This window comes from Rana temporaria, chromosome 1 (assembly GCF_905171775.1).
Source record: "Rana temporaria chromosome 1, aRanTem1.1, whole genome shotgun sequence".
NCBI classification, from domain to species: domain Eukaryota; kingdom Metazoa; phylum Chordata; class Amphibia; order Anura; family Ranidae; genus Rana; species Rana temporaria.
The window spans coordinates 128,169,402-128,187,318 of record NC_053489.1 but is presented as its reverse complement, the minus strand read 5'-3'; positions in this window follow the sequence as shown (position 1 = coordinate 128,187,318).

Genomic DNA, 17,917 nt, shown 5'->3' with positions numbered 1-17,917 from the left:
AGCCAAAGCACAATCGTCAGAAAAGCCCCCTTGACCACACACCCCTGTGAGATAGTCAGAAAATAAGTGCGGGGGAGTCCCTCCACCAAAAGTTCCCCACCCAGGGAGGGAGAAGTGATAGTGGTCTGTTTCAGACCTAATCCCCCAGAGTAAGGCAGAACGGCCTCGCCCCCTTACCTGGGAGATGCCGGAGCCGGTGGACCCGGAGTCTGCAGCCCTCGCTTCCTCCATCAGTCCCCGTGTTCTAACAGCGCTGCTGCCGTGTAACACGCCGCTCCGGAGCCTTCGTTCCTCTGCTGCGCCTGTGACGGACGGGACCACATCCGGCGGCGCCCCTTGATGACTCGTTCCTCTGACGCACTTCCGCCCGAGGAACGAATCCGCCCCGCCCCTCAGCGCCGCTCCGGAAAAGGAAGTGAAGTGCCGAGCGGCATGGCTAAGCCAGCGTCACTCGCCGCCGCCATGCTGAGTCCCCTGCTGGGAATACCCACGCGACCGAGGTCCAGGTACTGAGGATAGGGGGGAGGATTTTAAGTCCCAAGGGTCCCCGCTCTCCCCGAGCGATGAGGACAGCAGCAGGAACTTGGTGACCTCCTCTTCCGACCAGGAACAGAGGGGTACCAAGGCAGAGAGGGAAGTCCAGCAATTCTATAGTCCCTGACGTGCTCCTTCCCTTCTGGCAGGAAACACAAATAACTGAGGAGGAGACCTGGAGGACTGCCCTTTAAAATAAAGGGTGTACGTGTTTCCTGTCCCAGAGGGAGGAGCCCAAGGTCTCAAGAGGCTGTCCTGGAAGACGACTAGAGAAAAAATATTAATAATAATGCCATAAACTATCCCCTATTTTGTAAACGCTATAACTTTTGCGCAAACCAATCAATAAACGCTTAATGCGATTTTTTTTTATGAAAAATATGTAGACGAATACGTATCGGGCCTAAACTGAGGAAAAAAATAGTTTTTTTATATATTTTTGGGGAATATTTATTATAGCAAAAAAGTAAAAAATATTCATTTTTTTCAAAATTGTCGCTCTATTTTTGTTTATAGTGCAAAAACTAAAAACCGCAGAGGTGATCAAATACCACCAAAAGAAAGCTCCATTTGTGGGGAAAAAAGGACGTCAATTTTGTTTGGGAGCGACGTCGCACGACCGCGCAATTGTCAGTTAAAGCGACGCAGTGCTGAATCGCAAAAAGTGGCCTGGTCGTTGACCAGCAATATGGTTAGATTCTGCAAATCATGAGGGAAGGTTTCAATCTGGAGTTTTCTATATCTCCCTGACATTTTTTTAGGCACAAACCTGCTGTGGGGTTGGGAGAGATCAGAATATTTTTTGACGATAGTATCGCATTTGGCAGATCAGAGAGCCATTGTCCTGGCACCAGCATGTCAATACTTCAGGAGTCATCTTCTCATGTGTTTGTAGTCAAAAGAGTTCAGGAAAATACTGGATGATAATCAATTTGTAAAAGCTAAACTAGCATCTCCTTCTCCTGTATGAGATGTTTCAGATTGAGAGCATCTATACACTAAGAAATCTGCTTCTTCGTGTGGTCTTTATGGTCTTCCAGGATCTTCAAAATGCCTATTTCCACATGCCTACACATGGGTCTCATCAGAAAGACCTAAGATTCATGATTCAAATGAGAAAGGCTGCAACATTGGCAGTTTTCAGCACTCCCTTTTTGACTTTTTAGAGCTTTGAAAACAGTGGCCCCCTGGGATTTTGAATACCCTGACAAAGGAGCCTTTCGAACCTTTGTCTACCTTTTCCCCAAAATAGTTGACCTTTAAAAAAAATTTGTTAGCCATAACTGCAACCAGAAGAATAGAGGGTTTGCAGCCTTTTCCTGCAAAGACTATTACTTGTGTGATCTGGAAGACAGGGTTATTATCAAGCCAGATCCCATGTTGTTCTCAGGTAGTAGTGCTTACCTAAGGGGTGTCCAAACTTTTTTCAAAGAGGGCCAGATTTGATCAAGTAAACATGCCTGAGGGCCAAACATTTTTTGAACCATTAAAATTCGGTCTAAGTGTGTTCGTCCAAGCATTAATACACTGCCCGACAAGAATTCTCTTGTCTTTGTGGCTGTGTGTGATGAAGAGATAATCTCGGGCATGTTATTTGGAGATATATTATATATATATATATATATATATATATATACACACATATACATACACACACACACACACACACACACACTATATATATATATATATATTTTGTGGCCCCAATGAATCCCAGAGCGCCGCTCAGGACTATAGATGAGCTTGGGTGTGTTATTTGGATATACTGTATTTATCAGCGTATAACAAGCACCTTCACTTTAAAAGGGAAGTTTCAGGAAAAAACATACATTCTAAATAAAGAACTGCAAAGTAAAATAAGGGTCCGTGCCCATCACTGCAGCCTAATCAGTGCCCATCTGCAGCCTCACCATGTGCCATGAATGCAGCCTCACCATTGGCATCAGTGCAGCCTGATGCCCATCTGCAGCCTCGGAGGGGACAGGGACGAGTGCCAATAGATTACACACATGAGAATCTCCTGTTTACACGGCGGCCCTATTTAAAGTCCCGCCTCCTATGATAGTCATCCAATGGCAACCCTGGAGACTGGGTTTCCTATTACAGATGCCGCCGAGTATACAGGGGATTCTCCTGTATGTAATCCGACGGCGCATGTCCCGCCCCCTCTGAGACAGCACCGATATAGTCCTGGGGGGCCACAAAAGATATATATATCCAAAGGAAGATTTGCTAAAGCAGGCCAGAAGAGTCTGTAGCCATTTCAGGTGGTTATACACAGCCAGCACTCGGTTGGCTGAAATTCACCTGCCCATAAACCGCCTGATTTGTGACATGCCCACCAGGTGGAACTTGGCTTTAGCAATGCTGTAGTGGCTGCACATGCAGCAGAGGGCCATCAACGTACCTGTGCGAGTATGGCACAACGACAGGCTCAGGCCGGGTCTGCTTCCCCCCACACCAATGGCTGCTCATAAAGGATGCATGCACTATACTGTCACCATTTGAGGAAGCCACAAGGATGGTGAGCCGTGGCAATGCATGCATCAGTGACACACTCCGTTGCATTATAGACAGGGCTCTCGAGGCAGAACAGCAGCAGGAGGAAGACTTCCTTTCCTCTCAAGGTCCACTTTATGCAGACAACATTTTTCCTATGCCCCTCCTTTTCAGGCTGAGAAGGCAGAGGGACTAGCACCCCTGGGGGTGACACTAGAGTAGCACTATAGGTTTGGGACACCACTGTGTGAAACTATACTAAACCACAACTCTAAAAGCTTTCTTTCCGTTAGCCTCATGGGATAAGCCTTTCGACCGAGACCAGGACAATTTTTATGACTATATCGATTTTCTGCAAAAGGTGAACTTAAAGTGGTTTTATAACCCCAATGCAGAAGTTGTACCTATAGGTACTGTAAATATCTCCTAAACAATTCCTTCACTAGCAAGTGTCATGGCTGATGGCTCACGAGTGACATCACGTGACTCCAGACAGTCACAGAGCTGGAGTCTACGGCCCGAAAGGAAGAGGGGCGAAGATGTATGCGGCCACCAGCAGGGACATCACTGTACTAAACCACAACACTAAAAGCTTTCTTTCTGTATGCCTCATGGGCTAAGCCTTTTGCCCTAGACCAGGGCAATTTTTGCTACCAGGCCATAAGACCAAGCGGCAAACTGGCACCTTTTATATTTTCGATGCATTTATTTTTCTCACGAGTGCATCACTTGCAATTGTACCGTATGTGTCTACTCACAATTATAGGTTGTGGGTCTTTGGGACTACCTTTAAGACAAGAGGGGATCTCTGGCCATTAGAGGTTCCTTCCTCCCCTGCCTTTGGGGTAGGAGGGGGTCTCTATTTTGGAACCCCCCCCCCAAGTGTTCGTTAGTCAGCTTAAGCAGATCATAAGTAAGCGGGATCCGTTGGGCCTTTTGGCTAGGTGAAAGTGCACCTTGCCTCCCATTCTGCGTTGCGTGCCCTGGGAGGGGCGTTCACATAGATCATAGTGAGTTTCTTCCTGTGCAGCTTCTCTATTTATAAAAATGTCAAAGCTTAAAGTGGTTCTAAAGGCTCTATGCATGAAGGTAAATAAAAAAAAAAATCTTTCTTTGTGCAGCAGCACCCCGCTTATCCCCCTCCAATACTTACCTGAGCCCCATTTTAATCCAGCAATGTGCACAAGAGCCTCGGCTCTCCAGGCCCCCTACCTCCTCATTGGCTGTTTTTTTAGCCAGGCTTCTGAGGGGATCCAAATGGTCTGCAGGTAAAATTATCCCATGTTACCCGCTGTCAGAATTTAAAGAGTGTGAGGTTCCTCCCACACGACAGCATCATTTATTTAGAGTTTTGTGAATGAACTACAGATACCATCGCACTTTGCAGCCAACAGCTCATAGTTCTAAACTGCAAGGGTGCTGGTGAGCGCTCTCATAGTCCATACATTTTTCCCGACATCCAATAACTGTATGCTCGTATTGGAGGTACGGGAAAGATAGTGTACTGAGAGTCTGCAGGATCCAGGCATGGCACCCATGATCTGCCGATTAATGCCTTACAGGCTGTAAAGTATAAATAATAAATGCTTATTTTTTTACCTGCAAAAAGATGCACATTTATTTTTTTTTGTGTAAAAGGTGAACTTAGCCTTTAATATCTACTGTGGCCCAGTGACTATATAGATTATTTTCTGGAAAAGGTGAACTTAAAGTGGCTGTATAACCCTAATGCAGAAGTTGTACTTACCTATAGGTATTGTAAATATCTCCTAAACGGGCACCTCTTAGGACATTTACCTTGTAGTAAGGCCCTGGAGTACCAAAACAATGGAATTACCCACAAAATGACCCGATTAGGGAAAGCAAACACCCCAATGTAAATTCCATGAGGCATAGTGAGTCTTTTGAACAGGTCATTTTTTTGCCACAAGTTTTTGGAGAATGTTGAAAGAAAGTTAAAAAAAAATATTTGTTTTATTTATTTTTACACCAAGTTGTCAATTTATAAGAGTCTAACACATAGCATGTACATAGCAAAAATTACATTCCGCTACTCCTCCTGAAGATGGCGATACCACATGTGAGACTTTCACAGCCAGACGTTCTAAAATACATAAATTACACATTTAGTTTCCTGGAGTACCTTTCACATTTTTGAAGGTCCTGGAGCACCAGGACAATGGAATTGGATGTGGCAGAAAATCACAGACAGATGTGCGCAGATGATCACCCACAGATGTTCACTAGGTCCGATGTGTGACAGGTGTTAGTGTGTTTCACTATTTGGGAGACTAGCTGGGTGATCAGTGTGTATATAAAAAAACACACACGCTCATACACATGGATCCCCAGCTCACAGAACTGCTCTCCTTCTCCTTACTGACTGTGTGAGAAGGAGAGCTGATCACCTGGCAACGGCTCCGTTTACATTACATGATGGCTGTGATTGGACACAGCTGTCATGTGATCAGGAGGGCCAATCACAGAGCCCTCCTGCCAAGCGATTTTGCCCTGTCTCTGGGACATAGGCACATCGGGAGCGTGCCGCTGCGTGGGCACACAATGCCGCTTCTTGTGACGTCCACCCAGGCTGTGTTTACATCACACGATGGCTGTGATTGGAAAATCACAGAGCCAATCCAAGATGGGGGAGATGAGCACATCAGGGCTGAGCTATCACAAACCTTCTGAAGGACGTTCAGGAATGTCTACTCAGAAGGAAGAAGCGCCCACCCGGCTGTTTATGTGCAGGGGCCAGGTGGAAAGTGGTTAAAGGGTTTTTCCACCCATTTTTTAAGTTTATTAAAAGTCAGCAGCTACAAAAAGTGTAGCTGCTGGCTTTTAATAAACTGACACTTACCTGTTCCAGCGACGCGCCGGCCGGGGGTCCGCTCCTCCCCCCCCCCTCCCTGGCGTCTTCATTGTCACTGTGGGCACCCGGCCGTGACAGCTTACGGCTTCACGGCCGGGCACCCACTGCGCATGCACGCGCGGCGCTGTTTGATTGGACAGGCGATCGCCTAGGACCTGGGTCCTAGGCGATCGCCTACAGGGAGGGGCTGCCAAAAGGCGATTAAGCTTAATCGCCTTTGCAGCCCCTCGGCGGAAGTGGGACAGGAACTCCCCCACCAAAAAAAATTGCATGCCAAATGTGGCATGTAAGGGGGAGAGGAGTGGGTTAAGAGGAAGTTCCATTTTTGGGTGGAACTCCTCTTTAATGCATAGCATACAAGATAGTAAAAAAACTGCTCCATGATAAAAAAAAAAAATGCATGTGTTTTTGCCACATTTCCAGTGCGTGTCTCAAACGCACCAAAAATGCTACCGCGGGTGCGTTTATGCAACCATTATTCATTTCATTAGGGAGGTCCTTTTTTTATAGCACCACAAATGCAGCATGCAGGACTTTTTAAAACATAACTGACTGGTATGAAGAGTTACATAGTATTTAATGGTCAATCCTGCTTTAAGGCAAAAACGGAAGAAAAACGTTTTTTTGGGTGAGAAAGGGCCCCTAGGCTTCATGCACACTAGTTTCTTGTAAATGCGGTTTATCCTGATAGAAAAAAAAAAAAAAAGCTTTAACAAATAAAAAGCTTTAAAAACTCACCCAAGCTGCATTTTTTTTCAAACCAGTTTAGTAACATTTGGGAGTTTATTACATTGGTCAGAATATTTTTCTTCTCTGGCCATTGCGATAATTAAATGCTGCAGTGCTAAATGCGCCTAGCATTTAAAATGCTGGTAAGCTCTTGTCCTGAACACAATTTCTTTGCTTTCAGAGAAATGGCAGTAAACCTAGCTACCCGTCTTCTCCATCACCTTCTTCCGATGTTGATGCGATGCTCTCCAATGCCGTGCGCGCAACGACATATTGGCATAGGGAGCGGTCACGGGTGATGTCATCCGGTGACCCCCACCCCCTATGACATCACCACCCGGGGCAAGATGGGGCGGTGATGTCATAAGGGGTGGGTCACTGGATGACATCACCCGTGACCCCGCCCCATGCCTATACAAGTCGTGTCAACACAGGAGCGATTACCTGCTCTTTTTTGTACTATAAAAAGGGATAATTGTTTTTTTTTTTAACCGATGACAGGCGATTCAACACACATACATACATACATAACATATGAATAAAAAAGCATGCTATACTAAATGTCTAAGGCCTGGTTCACACCCATTTTTTTTTTTTTTTTGGTGCTTTTTGCAGAAACACTACAGCTCATTTAACATGGTTTCCTATGGGACACATTCACATCTATGCTTTTTTTCAGCTGCTGCATATTTGGAAAAAGTGAGGAACTTTTTTCAAACGCAAAGCAGTGCTTTTTGTGCTTGTTTGGTTCAAAAGACTTCAATGAAGAAGCGGCAGAAAAGCATGTAGTGCATTTTTGCCATAATTTGCATTTATGAATCGCAAAAAGATTTATTTTGGTGGTATTTGGTCACCTCTGCTTTTTTTTTTAATATAGCGGGAGGAAAAAAGAAAAAATATTTTTATAATATCCCCCCCCCCCAAAAAAAATTGTTTTGTTTAGCCCAATATGTTTTCTACTTTGCACAGAAACCTGCACAGATGTCTCTGTAACCATGGCCGAAATCAGGAATGTCAGCGGGAGTGAAATTGTGCAAGTTCATCTGAACTTCATTCCCACAGCCCAGTGTGAACCTGGGCTAAGTGTAATTTCTCTCCTTTCATCAGCATGAATCACCTCTGAGAAGTTTTCCCACCACGTGATAAATTTGTGTCGGGAGAGATCTCAGAATGGAGCTTGTCTATTCACAACAGTTCTTCCACCTGAAAGAGGAGGAAAGGAGCACGCCCCATCAGCTCTCACACACACACACACACACACACACACACACACTAACTGCAGTCTCTCTACGCCCTCCTTTCTAGCATTAACTGCCCTTTTGAAATTTACATAAACAATATATATATATATATATATATATATATATATATATATATATATATATATATATATATATATAGTTTTTTTTTTTTTTACATACAGGTCTATATTTTCCTGCGATTTACAATAGAATTGCACAGAGCGGTCCCAAATCTCCTTATTTCGGGTCCCACTGCCAGCACTCCTGGCCCCTCCACTTTGTCCAGTGCCCCCCCCCCCCCCCCATGGGAAGCCACGTCCCTTGAGGGCACTTGTGTGAGCTCATACTCAAGCCCAACTGCTGCGTTCATTGAGACGCTCACCCCCCCCCCCCCCCAATCATTGGCTTTGATTGACAGCACCGGGAGCCAATGGCTGTTATAACCATGATCATGGAAACATAGGATCAGCGTTTTTTTGTGCCCCACCAGAACTAGTGGGTTTTACAAGGAGTTTTTCAGCTGTAAAAACACTCCAACTCTGATAAAAACTTAAACGCTGAAAAATGCAGCTATCAAGTGTTTATCAGAGTTTGAGACATAAGCTTTTGTGGGAGTAGAGTTTTGCTAAAAAACGCTACATGACTCATTCTATAGCTTTTTAGCACCAAGGCTACTGGCGTTTTTATAACATCCAGTGTGCATGATGCCCAACTGTGTGCCTAACCTATTTAGGTGAACTGCTATAGGGCAGACCTTAGAGCAGACCTGGGCAAACTACGGCGGACCTTTTAATCCGGCCCCCGGGCAGTGTTGCCAATAGGGTTGTCCCAATACCGATACCAGTATCGGTATCGATACCGAGTATTAGCGGGAGTACTCGTACTCCCGCTAATACCCCCGATACTAAAATAGAATACAGGTCAGATCTGTGGAGAGGTGAAAGGGGCACAGGAGGAAGACACAGCATACTGATGATGTGAAGAAGTGATATGATAATTTATTTGCAGCCTCTGTGCCATGTCCCCAGCGTCTGTCCCCCCTCCTGTGTCATGTCCCCAGCGTCTGTCCCCCCTCCTGTGTCATGTCCCCAGCCTCTGTCCCCCTCCTGTGTCATGTCCCCAGCCTCTGTCCCCCTCCTGTGTCATGTCCCCAGCGTCTGTCCCCCCTCCTGTGTCATGTCCCCAGCCTCTGTCCCCCTCCTGTGCCATGTCCCCAGCCTCTGTCCCCCTCCTGTGCCATGTCCCCAGCCTCTGTCCCCCTCCTGTGCCATGTCCCCAGCCTCTGTCCCCCTCCTGTGCCATGTCCCCAGCCTCTGTCCCCCTCCTGTGCCATGTCCCCAGCCTCTGTCCCCCTCCTGTGCCATGTCCCCAGCCTCTGTCCCCCTCCTGTGCCATGTCCCCAGCCTCTGTCCCCCTCCTGTGCCATGTCCCCAGCCTCTGTCCCCCTCCTGTGCCATGTCTATAACAAGTACTCGTACCAGTTGTCCAACAATGATATTTACTGCTTTTTATAAAGAAACACAATTGATTTTATGCAGTATTGAGTTTAGCCTTTTGGCCCGGCCCTCCAAAATATTTTTAGTTTCTCATGTGGCCCCATCGAAAAAATAATTGCCCACCCCTGCCTTAGAGGAAATAAACTGTCAAATTTTATAAAACCCTGCAAAGTAAAAGGCATAATATGCTAGTATGAATTGCATACTAGCACATTGTGAAATAATTACCTTAGAACGAAGAACTGCACCGCGACGCTGTAAGCTCAGACGGACGCTTCCATCTTCACCCAGTCTTCCTTCCGGGTTTGTGGCCTCCGACAGTCTGATTGGCCGCTATGAAATTACTGCCACGTGTGGAAGAGACAGCGTGGGTGTCCTCTCCAGAGCACATGCGCCATCACCGGTTGCATGAAGCGTGAATATCTCCTAAACCGTGCAGTTTTAGGAGATATTCATAGTACCTACAGGTAAACCTTATTATAGGCTTACCTGTAGGTACAAGTTTACAGAATGGGTTTAAAATCTCTATAACCGGTTCCGGACTGGCTCACGTCTATTTACGGAGGCAGATTGGCTTCCCTGTGCAAAACCCTGTACCCGTACAGGGTTTCCTTTAAGAGCTGCTGGAGGGCTCTTAAGAGTCTAGTTTGTAGACGCTATAACTTTTGCACCAACCCAACAAAATACGCTTTTTGCAATTTTTTTTTTTTTTTGTAATTGTACGTTTATTGAAATTTTTTACAAAAACATGAAAAGATGAACATAATACAGAAAAGTATCAACATCTCATATAGAAGAAAAGCGTCTTAGTGGAGGATGTCATAATCAAAGAAAAAAAAAAAATCAGGGGCGGGTACACCATGGATCTAGACGTAGCATATATGTAGTAATAGTATATATTCAGTAATAATGGTATGCAGGCTAAACATTCAAACATGCAGTAACCGGTTGCCCAAGAGACCTTTAATAATAGTTCAGGAAAGCGATTCAGGATTGAAGGAGGAGTTGTCCCAAGGATCCCATATCTTTGAGAATTGAGGCAAAGAATCGTGAATCACCGATGTCATACGTTCCATTCTACGTATCTGTGCTATAGCCGAGATCAACTGGGATTGTGTATGGGGGGGGGGGGGGGGGGTTGGGGGGATAACCAGTGGGTAGGCATTACTGTCTTGGCGGCTAAGAGATCAATTTTTTGGCATGTTTAGATATTCCAGGAACTGGGAGACCTAACAAGTACTGGGCCGGGTCTTATGGAATGTCCATTGCCAACACAGACTGGAGCACTAATTGGACCGAGGACCAAAATGGCAAAATTAACGAACATTCCCAGAAGATATGGTAGTGTGTTCCTATATCTCATAAGCATCTCCAGCATGTCTGGGGCATAGAGGGATCGTATTTATGGATAACCTCTGGGGTCCTATACCAGAACATGAGGACTTTATAAGCTGTCTCTCCCTGCTCCACGCATCTGGAAGCTTTAGATATGGAGGTCCAAATCTCCTGCCATTGAGGGAGAGATATAGGGGTTGGAAGCACCTTGGCCCATCTCCGCATATATACATGAGAATCTAACGTAAGCAGATTGGAGTCATGGAGGATCTTATGTATAGAAGATATGAGACCAGGTTGGTAAGGGCCGTGGGCACATAAAGCTTCAAAAGCATTGGGTTTTTCTAAGGCTAAGGCAGGCGATATAGAATGGAAGTGATGTTTAAATTGGAGATAAGAAAAAAAAAAAAAAAAAAGTTGTTTTGGCATGTCAAATTTGTTTTGGAGCTCTTGAAAGGAGAATAATTTGCGAGTTACAGGATGTACTAGGTGGCGGAGCTGAAAAATGCCTGCCTGAGACCATGGATACATGGTATTGTAGGATAGGCTATCCAGGTTAAAAATTACGTTTAAGAGAGGCGGACATGGAGAAGAGAGAAAACCTTGTTACACTTTTTCCAGATGGAAAGAGTAAATAATATTGGACCTAGACATATGCGTCTGAGCTGAGATATGGATGAAGTCAAGTTGGCCCAGAGCATTGAACAAGGATGTACAGGGCTAGTAACACTGAGTTCTAACTCTGACCATCTACTCGTTGCAAAGCGTGACGACCAAGAGACGGTCGCTGTAAGATGGGTAGCATAGTAGTATTTACCAATATCGGGTGCTCCCAACCCCCCTTGAGAGCGGGGAGCAAATACCACTGTGTTAGCAATCCTGTGCGCTTTATTACCCCAAATAAATTTAGTAAAGGCCCGTTGAATATTTCGGATGTATCATAGGGAGCGCAATTGGCAATGTTTCAAAAAGATACAAAAACTTTGGGAGTAAAGCCATCTTGGAGGACATTTATCCTACCCAGAAGAGACAAAGGGCATTCCGCCCATTTACGGAATAAGCCATGCGTTTCTGAAATTAGGGAGGGAAAGTTGGCTTGGTACAGAGTGGAATAAGACGCCGTCAAGTGTATACCTAGATATTTAAGAGAGGCAGAGCACCAATGGTAGGGGAAGTTGTTTTGTAATGTGGTAAAAAGCGTGGGGGGGGGGGGGGGGATATGTATAGGAAGAGCTTCTGTCTTGGCTGTATTTACTTTATAACCAGAAAGTTTACTGAACGTATCTAATAAAGCGTGAAGGTTGGGGAGAGAGATATGTGGTTTTGATATGGTAAGCAATATATCGTCTGCGAAAAGAGACAATTTGTACTCTCTTTGTCGCAAGGAGACCCCACTTATGTCAGGGTGCATACGGATGGCTTCAGCTAGGGGTTCCAAACATAATATGAACAGCAAGGGGGAAAGGGAACACCCTTGTCTAGTGCCATTACTATGCAAGAAGGATGGGGATAAGAAGGATGCCAGTTGTACCTGGGAGGTGGGGCGTGAATATAGGGCCTGAAGTGCTGACATAAAAGAGCCTGTAAACCCAAATCGCATGTGTGGCGAACATATATGGCCCCCCGAGTCTGTCGAATGCTTTTTGAGCATCTAAGCTCATAAGGGCAGAGCGGGATGTTTTTGTAGAGTAAATCTATCAGGTCAATGGTGCGTCTAGTGTTATCACCTGCGCGTCTGCCTGAGATAAAGCCTACCTGATCGTTATGAATAAGGCTAGGTATTATAGAGGAAAGTCTGTTGGCTACGATTTTCGTAAAGATTTTATAATCCGAATTGAGTAAAGCTATGGGCCTGTAGTTATCTATTAATGATGGGGGTTTGCCAGGTTTTGGGAGAACTGTAATGTGGGCATGTAAAAATTGAGGGCGAGGGGTGATGCCCTTCTGTAGAGAAACAAAAAGGTCCATTAAATACGGACTCACAATTGGGAGAAAGGTTTTGTAATAAAGATGGGGTAAGCCGTCTGGACCCGGTGACTTTTGTAAAGGCAGCTCTTTAACAACTTCAGATAGTTCTTCTGGCGCGATAGCAGCCGTTTGGGATGATGACAGTTTGGGCAATTTCAAAGGGCCGCAAAAGAAATCAAAATCATCTTGGGAGAATAGGTGCTTGGGGTCTGTGATTAGACAATTATATAGATTAGTATAAAATGTCCCAAAGACTTTGGACATCGTCTGCGGGCAGTGAGTTGGGGTTCCATCAGCCAATTATTATATTATATTATATTATATTATATTATATTATATTATATTATATTATATTATATTATATTATATATATATATATATATATATATATATATATATATATATAAAATATATATATTGGCCTAAACTGATGAAAATATTTTTGTTTGTTTTTTATTTGGGGCCATTTATTATAGCAAAGATTATGGTTTTGTTTTTTTTCTAAATTGTTGCCCTTTTTTTTGTTTATAGTGCAAAAAATAAAAACCATAGAGGTGATCAAATAGCACCAAAAGAAAGCTCTATTTGGGGAGGGGGCACTTAGCAGATCGTCTAATACTTCCTCCGACGATCTGCGCATGTGCCATGTTGACGTCACAGAAGCTGATCAACATATCAGCTGGAGTGACGTTGGTTACGATACATACCCATCCGAGGCATTTTTTGACGGGGGGCATTGCTTGCTAGAACTCCGGCAATGGCCGGCTGTCAGCTTATGGCAACATCAGCTGGGGTGCCGACATTGCTGGACTCCAGGACAGGTAGGTGACCAAAATGTATTTAAAAAGGCAGCAGCTTCAGTATGTGTAGCTGCTGACTTAATTTTTTTGAGGGGGGAGATGGAACTCTGCTTTAAAAAGTGATTGTTTTTTTTTTTTTTTAAATACCAAACATGTCCTACTTACCTCCACTGTGCAGTTTGTTTTGCAGAGTAGCCCGATCGCTCTCCAGGGGGGGGGGGGGGGGGGGGGGCTTTACCTTACGGTGCGCTCCCGAGTCCAGCATTTTTCGTCCATAGACACAGAATGCCAGACTTGGCCCTGCGTCATTGGATTTGATTGAAAGCAGCCTGAGCCATTGGCTGCGATCAGTGAAAGAAGTTTTTTCATCTTAGGATGCCTTAAAGTGGAGTTCCACCCAAAAATGGAACTTCCACTTTTTGGAACCCTCCAGTGTCACATTTGGCACCTTTCAGGGGGAGGAGATACCTTTAATGCAGTTATTTGCTCCCACTTCCTGGCATAGATCTACGCCACTTCCAGCGCCTACTCTGTACCCCCGCTGTCTTCTGGGAGACACACAGCTCCCAGAACACAGCGGGGACCAGTGAAGACGCCCAGCGCAGTAGGGAACCCAGGAAGTGAAGCCACAACGCTTCATTTTCTGATTCCCTCACAGAGGATGGCGGTGGGGCAGCCAACAGATTGCTCGGCTTCCGACATTGCGGGCACCATGGACAGGTTAAGTGTCCATTTGTTAAAAGTCAGCAGCTGCTGTATTTGTTGTACCTGCTGGCTTTTAATTTATTTTTTTAAGTGGGACCTCCACTTTAAGGTGAAACATGAGGGTTTACAACCCCTTAAAGTGGTTAATCCAATGCTAGGAAAATAAAACAGAATTTTTTGCTTGTACATGATTAGATTATACAAATCAGCAGAGCTTCCCCTCAGATCTAGAGCAAATGCAAAGAAACACCCAGCTCCGCCTAAAAGTACCAGTTACACATACCGGTAGCTGGATTTCTGGGAAGTCTTACAGGACGGCACCCTGAGAGATGACTGGCTTCACCTGACAGGAAACACAAAAAAAAAAAAAGAAGAAGGTTAAAAACCCCTCCCCGTGCTCTTCAGTTTTAGATAAAGTATGAACCCACCAGTGCACGGAGAAAAAACAAAAACAAAAAAAAAAAAAAAAACACCACACAAAAATACAAAACCAATAATGTATCACAAGGGTGGGAGGTAGGCCTGCTGTCCTGCAAGACTTCCCAGAAATCCAGCTACCGGTAAGTGTAACTGGTACTTTCTCAAGTCGTCTTCCAGGACGGCACCCTGAGAGAGAAGCAAGTAGCTTCAGGCCTACCTTAGGGCGGGACCACTGCTTGCAGGACCTTTCTACCAAATGCCAAGTCCTGAGGTGACAGTAGTTCAACTCTATAGTGTCTTACAGTGCTTTGCGAAAGTATTCTGCCCCCTTGAACTTTGCGACCTTTTGCCACATTTCAGGCTTCAAACATAAAGATATAAAAAAAAAAAATGTTTTTTGAAGAATCAACAACAAGTGGGACACAATCATGAAGTGGATAGAAATATATTGGATATTTCAAACTTTAACAAATAAAAAACTGAAAAATTGGGCGTGCAAAATTATTCAGCCCCTTTACTTTCAGTAGGGTTGTCCCGATACCACTTTTTTAGGACTGAGTACAAGTACCGATACTTTCCCCCCCCAAGTACTCGCCGATACCGATACTTTTTTTTAAATGTGTCCCCAAATGCAGCCATGTCACCCCACAAATGCAGCCATGTCTCCCCCCATATCCAGCCATGTCTCCCCCCCCCCATATCCAGCCATGTCTCCCCCCCCCCCCCCATATCCAGCCATGTCTCCCCCCCCCCCCCATATCCAGCCATGTCTCCCCCCCCCATATCCAGCCATGTCCCCCATATGCAGCCATGTCCCCCTTACCTGCATCCCGCTGCCGCCGACTGGTTAATATGCGCAGGGAACATTAGCAATTAACATTAACAAAAGCTTTCATTTGAATAGCTGTAATGATTCGCGCTGCGTATAGACACTCCCCCTTGCTCTGGATTGGACAGTTCACCCGAGCAAGGGGGAGTGTCTATACGCGGCGCAAATCATTACAGCTATTCAAATGAAAGCTATAATGTTCCCCGCGCGTATTAACCAGTCGGCGGCAGCGGGGATGCGGCATAACGGCGGCGGGGTTATGGAGGATTCTATTTCGGTATCGGGGGTATTTGCGGGAGTACGAGTACTCCCGCAAATACTCGGAATCGGTCCCGATACTAGTATCGGTATCGGTACAACCCCAACTTTCAGTGCAGAAAACTCTCTCCAGAAATTCAGTGAGGATCTCTGAATGATCCAATGTTGACCTAAATGACTAATGATGATAAATAGAATCCACCTGTGTGTAATCAAGTCTCCGTATAAATGCACCTGCACTGTCATAGTCTCAGAGGTCCGTTTAAAGCGCAGAGAGCATCATGAAGAACAAGGAACACACCAGGCCGGTCCGAGATACTGTTGTGGAGAAGTTTAAAGCCGGATTTGGATACAAAAAGATTTCCCAAGCTTTAAACATCCCAAGGAGCACTGTGCAAGCGATAATATTGAAATGGAAGGAGTATCAGACCACTGCAAATCTACGAAGACCTGGCCGTCCCTCTAAATCAGGGATATGCAATTAGCGGACCTCCAGCTGTTGCAGAACTACAATTCCCATGAGGCATAGCAAAACTCTGACAGCCACAAGAATATCACTCAGAGGCAGAGGCATGATGGGACTTGTAGTTTTGCAACAGCTGGAGGTCCGCTAATTGCATATCCCTGCTCTAAACTTTCAGCTCATACAAGGAGAAGACTGATCAGAGATGCAGCCAAGAGGCCCATGATCACTCTGGATGAACTGCAGAGATCTACAGCTGAGGTGGGAGACTCTGTCCATAGGACAACAATCAGTCGTATACTGCACAAATCTGGCCTTTATGGACAAGTGGCAAGAAGAAAGTCAGTGCTTAAAGATATCCATAAAAAGTGTCGTTAAAGTTTGCCACAAGCCATCTGGGAGACACACCAAACATGTGGAAGAAGGTGCTCTGGTCAGATGAAACCAAAATCTAACTTTTTGGCAACAATGCAAAACGTTATGTTTGGCGTAAAAGCAACACAGCTCATCACCCTGAACACACTATCCCCACTGTCAAACATGGTGTTGGCAGCATCATGGTTTGGGCCTGCTTTTCTTCAGCAGGGACAGGGAAGATGGTAAAAATTGATGGGAAGATGGATGGAGCCAAATACAGGACCATTCTGGAAGAAAACCTGATGGAGTCTGCAAAAGACATGAGACTGGGACGGAGATTTGTCTTCCAACAAGACAATGATCCAAAACATAAAGCAAAATCTACAATGGAATGGTTCACAAATAAACATATCCAGGTGTTAGAATGGCCAAGTCAAAGTCCAGACCTGAATCCAATCGAGAATCTGTGGAAAGAACTGAAAACTGCTGTTCACAAACGCTCTCCATCCAACCTCACTGAGCTCGAGCGGTTTTGCAAGGAGGAATGGGCAAAAATTTCAGTCTCTCGATGAGCAAAACTGATAGAGACATACCCCAAGCGACTTACAGCTGTAATCACAGCAAAAGGTGGCGCTACAAAGTATTAACTTAAGGGGGCTGAATAATTTTGCGCGCCCAATTTTTCAGTTTTTTATTTGTTAAAAAACTTTGAAATATCCAATAAATTTCGTTCCACTTCATGATTGTGTCCCACTTGTTGATTCTTCAAAAAATAAATAAAAAAAAATTAGTTTTATATCTTTATGTTTGAAGCCTGAAATGTGGCAAAAGGTCGCAAAGTTCAAGGGGGCCGAATACTTTCGCAAGGCACTGTAGGAATGTGTTCTGGCTTGACCACGTCGCCGCTCTGCTCCACCGAAGCTCCGGCCCTTTCTGCCCAGGAGGTTGCCAGTGACCGCGTGGAGAGTGCTTTAACTTTTGGAACTGCCTTACCGGCTTGAATATAGGCTAGGGAAATCGTCTGCCTTATCCACCTATAAATGGAGGCCCTGGAGGCCTCTTTTCTGGCCCGAAAAATTAACTAATAGATGGGTAGAGCGTCTAAACTCACTAACCCTCTCTAAATAAACAACGTCTAACATCCAGACAATGAAAGGAAGCTTCCTTCTCATTCTGGGGATTTGAACAAAAAGAAGGGAGAACTACCTCCTGTGAAACTTGGTCATTACTTTAGGAAGGTACAGGGGGTCCTGACTTAGAACAACCCTGTCCTCAAATAAACGAAAAAATGGCTCTTTAATAGAGAGCGCCTGCATATCGCCTATCCTCTTGGCAGTCGTGACCGCCAAAAAGGAGGAAAACTTAAAGGTGAGTAACCTAATGGGGATACTGCCAATTGGCTCAAACGGAG